Here is a 4737-nt window from a genome sequence, read left to right on the forward strand (position 1 = left end):
ACAGACTAACCTCCATCCATTTCTTCTTACAGCTGCCATGTTGGCACAAAAAAAAACAAACAACCCCTATCATACTTGTGTTTCTTGGATTTGTAATTTTCTCTAGATTTAGAAAACATTTTCGACATTATTTCTTGAAAGACTCTTCTCCTCTCTCCCACATTTCTGGAGCACATATGTGAGTCAACTTGATTTTGTTCATAATACTAATGCACGTGCTCATGGTTCTCTCTCCATGCTTCTGGATTCAAAGGTCTCTCCATACTGATAATACAAATTTAAGTGTTTCCCAAACCAATGTTATCTCTTGAAATTGCTTCACTTACAGCACTTCATGGTGTGTTCACCATACAAATGCATAGTGTAGTATTCAACAAGTGTAAAGGCACCCTACTTGTATTTCTGGGATTCTTTTTCACTAAGTAACTCCCCTTTCTCCAATATTCTGCCCCACAATGTCCAACCACCTTAGCTTCCTCTACATTCCTAACCCTGTCTGCTCAATTCTAGAGTTAGAAGAGACCTTTAGAGCATCTGTCCCAATTCTCTAATTTTACTCAAGAAAATGTACTCTCGGATGATTCAGGAACTAGCCCCACATTATCTAAATAACAATTGGTAAATTGAGTGCAGGGCTCATTTTTTTCTAAGCTGTTTTTGTTTTATTTTCCTTCATCACATTACCTTGAAACAAAACTGTAAAACAGGCTTCCCCAACTACTTAATTTGCTTAAAATTAATGTCAATGAGAACAAATTTGCTTATCCCCAGATGTTCCATCATTCCCAACTTCTCACACCTTTTTTGTTGTTTCAGATAGCCTTTCCGTGTGTAGTAAGCCAAGGAAGGAAGCCTGATACCAGCTGAATCATCATACTCCTCCTGCTGGAAAGAAGCACTAACTACAGGCAACAGGCTACGTGGTTATGTTCAATACTCAGGTGTCGGAGAGCTAGGTACAAAAGAAGTGGAGGAAGACAAGACTGCACCTTGAAAACACTGATGGTGCCCAGCTAAAACCTTGCTCTTATTTCTAAGGTCAGAAAGTCTTGCTACTCTTTTGAGTATGTATAAGGTATGTGACTCTGAGTGAAAAGAAAAATAATAATGTGTGACGAATTCAGTTTCAAGGAAACACTCAACCTTCAGAGCAAAGCTCATCTGCCCAAGTTGGGAAAAAAAATTATGGACAGGAAGTTATCTTTGAAATTAAATGGTGGCAGGCATGTCCAAGGGATGCTTCCAGGGTTTGGGTCCCTTTAAGAATCTTATGCAAGATGAATGTGTGGTACTGGCAACTACTGGACAACAGAACACCACTGGAACGGTGATAATAAGAGGCAATGGTGTCATCATGTTAGAAGCCTTGGAGCGAGTATATGTAATCCTTCCACATCAATTGCTTCCATGTGGGCCGCCTCCTCTCTGAAGAACCTGTTTTACTACAGTGTAAAAGTGAGGCAATGTTCATTTTTCATGTTAAATTTTTCTGTTAAAAAACTTTTGTAATAGTCAGAACGTAATTGTACACTATTACTACATATGTGGCACATGTTGAAGACAGAGCTTCCTAGAGAGGATCTGTCACTCCTGTCCTATCCTACTATAAAGCAATTGATCAAGAAAAGAAGTGAGATCAGTAGTGCTAACTGCCACGAGACAGCAGTGGAAGGTTCCCTGGGTGCAGATCTTGCCCCCATCCTGAGATTTTCTAATCGGCAGCCACTCCGTTTCTTCTCCTGAAAGTTACCACCAAATCAAACTGCACCCTAGTGGTACTTTGTTCTTACCTCTCTGAGCATCTAGCACAAGCTATTATTAACTCACAACTAAAAGCAGAAACCACGCTCCTTTTGGTCAAACCAGCCCTGATTCATAGCTACCCTGTAGGAAGAGAAGACCTGCACCTTCAGGTGTCCAGGCTGCGCTCTTTAAAGACGCAGGCTGTCCCGTCTTTCCTCCATGGGAGGGCTGGTGGCTTCAAACCCTCAGCCTTTCAGTGAATAGCTGAGTTCTGAGCCACTGTATCACCAGGTTCTTTACGTCACATATAGCCAAAACCCACTGCCGTAGTTGCTGCTGGCCCATAGTGACCTCTGTAAGGGTTTCTGAGACTGTATGTTGTATGGGAGCAGGTAGTCTCCTCTTTCTCCCCGGGAGTGGCTGGCAGCTGACACCCGCCCACCCCACCCCGCCCAACCTTGCAGTTAGCAGTGTAGTTCCTAAACTGGGATGCCATGAGGGTTCCTCATAGGAGAAATTATGAAAATCCGCAGAATCTAAAAGTTACTACTTTTTTCTCCTATTAATGATTTAAGTCAAAAATGTTAACAAGTAGGAAATGATTAAATGCTCCTCTTTCAAATTCTGCTTCAGTTTGGATTCAATGATGTTGCTAAAAACGGTACTCACAAGTTTACAAGGTTATATGGAGAAAAGTAAATATTTTATTAAGCCTCCCAGAATTACTTATTGACTATCCTTCCCCACCCCACCCCTCCCTATAACTGCACGGCATTGCTGATAAATGTTACATGTCCCTTTATAGTTCCATGTCTAAGACTCTTAGTTCACCTGAGGGCAAAGATATAGCTCCTTATTTTATGTGGCTACCATCTAACCGCGCTTACTGGATCCGGGAGGAAAGAGCATGTTTCAAAGAGGCAGCAACAGCAGCGCACGCTGTCGTGGGCTTGCAGTAGGGCGGCCGCCATACTAAGCACTTTACTCACATCATCTCACTTCCTCCTTCCGGCAACCCTAAGAGACAGCTAATGCTGTGATTCTTCCTGTTTCTACTGAGGAAGCCAGGGCGCGGGGAAGGGAAGTAACCAGCTCCAGATTTAAGAGCTGGGTAGGGATGAAGGCTTGGCTTTGCCCAGGCAGTCGCCTCTTGAAGTCTTGTGTTCTTTCCGTCACATTTTCAGTCAGAACTCACTGAGCTCTGCTGGGCAGACAGACAGACCTGGATCAAGGCTCCTTATCCAGTCGTGAGATCAAAAGAAAACTCTAGATAGCTTGTGAAAAGCCAATGTATAAAACAGACAAAGCAACATGGGGCTGTATTCAATTTCCCGCATAGTTTTTGCAATTGCACATATTCCTTGCACACCAGAGAAAATGTATCTGAAGGCAAACCACAGGAGAAATCCTTGACAGTTCTCTAATTTCCCAGAAAAGGTACATTTTGAATATTTTATTTTAAATTTAAAAAATTTTAAAAATATTTTATCGAGGGCTCTTTTAGCTCATGGTAACAATTCATACATCAATTGTATCAAGCACATTTTGCATATGTTGCCATCATTATTTTCTAGACATTTGTTTTCTATTAAGCCCTTGGTGTCAGCTCCTTTTCCCACCCCCAGCCACCCCCACCCTCATGGACCCTTGAAAATTATAAATTATTTTCATATGTTACACTGATCTCTGTCTCCCTTTCCCTAAGGTTTTTGTTGTTTGTTCCCTTGGAGGGAGGGTACGGTAATGTGTCAATCATCGTGACCAGTTCCCCCTTCCTTCTCTCCCCACCTTCCTCCAACCCTCTTGGTATTGCTACTCCCATTCCTGTTCCTGGATTCCATGTGTGGTGAGTTCTTATGTCTTTTCTGTACTTGTGCACATGATCCAGTCTAGCCCGCAGTGAAAGGCAGGACTGGGGTCATGATAGTGGGGGGATGAGGAAGCCTCAAGGAACCAGAGGAGTATTTTAATCACAAATTACTTTGAATATTTGAAAGTTTCGATATATCACAACCTCAAGACACTTGAAAAAAAGCTAAATTAAAGAGTTACAAAGTATCTTAAAATAACTACATCATGTTGATGTCAGTAGTCATAGATTCTACTAATAAGTATATGAATGGTCTTTGTAAAAGTCACTTATTCTAATATAAGAATCTTAATGGCAACAGTAGCACTGGAGCCATAGGATTGATGGGCAAGCTAATCTGTGTGATACGCTGCACACTTAGGTCAGAGTTGGCAATTGTTGTTACTCACTGAGACCACCATGTTAGCAATTCTGCAGACCAAGAACTGAAAAATTCAAGTGGGATTTATGCATGTCATTAGTCCCACTTTCAATTTAGTACTAGGTTTAAATGATGTGTGACTGATTTTTTTCCTAGTGGAATACAGGTGTCTTTAAGTCTGCCATCATAGCCTCCACTCCTCTCCTGTCAGTTTGTCATCCCGTGGGGGCTTGGGTGTTGCTCTGATGCTGGCAGCTATGCCACCAGTATTTCAAATCCAAGCGGGTGACCCATGGGTCACCAGGTTTCAGAGGAGCCTCCACACAGAGCAGGAAGAAGGACTGAACTGTCTGAGTCTGAGGGATCAGCCAGGGGAAGTCGTCTGAATAGCCGCAGAACATTGCCAGATATAGTCCTGGAAGATGAACCCCCCGGTGCTGAAGACACTGGAAATACGAGTTACTGCTGAAGAGCTGCCTCCTCAAAGTAGGGTCAACCTTAATGACATGGATGGAGCAAAACTTCCCAAAACTTTATTTGGATGAGGCTTGACTCAAGATGAGAAGAAAAAAATGTCTATTAATAATTGTAATGTGGAACATACAAAGCATGAATCTAGGAAAGCCAGAAGTCATCAAAAATGAAATGAAGTTCACAAAGATCAATAATTTAAGCAATGTTTGCTGCTGTCGTTGTTAGGGTCGACTCATAGCAACCCTTTGTACAGCCTCATGAAGCATTGCCCTGTCCGCACCAGCCACAC

At 42.2% G+C, this 4737-nt stretch overlaps 1 pseudogene; it reads left to right on the forward strand.

Annotated features, from left to right (window-relative positions):
• Positions 1–1155: 1155 nt before the first annotated feature.
• On the forward strand, positions 1156–1429 carry LOC142442382 (small nuclear ribonucleoprotein G pseudogene; annotated as a pseudogene).
• The last annotated feature ends 3308 nt before the right edge of the window (positions 1430–4737 follow it).

Source organism: Tenrec ecaudatus, chromosome 3, assembly GCF_050624435.1.
Source record: "Tenrec ecaudatus isolate mTenEca1 chromosome 3, mTenEca1.hap1, whole genome shotgun sequence".
Taxonomy (NCBI): Eukaryota; Metazoa; Chordata; class Mammalia; order Afrosoricida; family Tenrecidae; genus Tenrec; species Tenrec ecaudatus.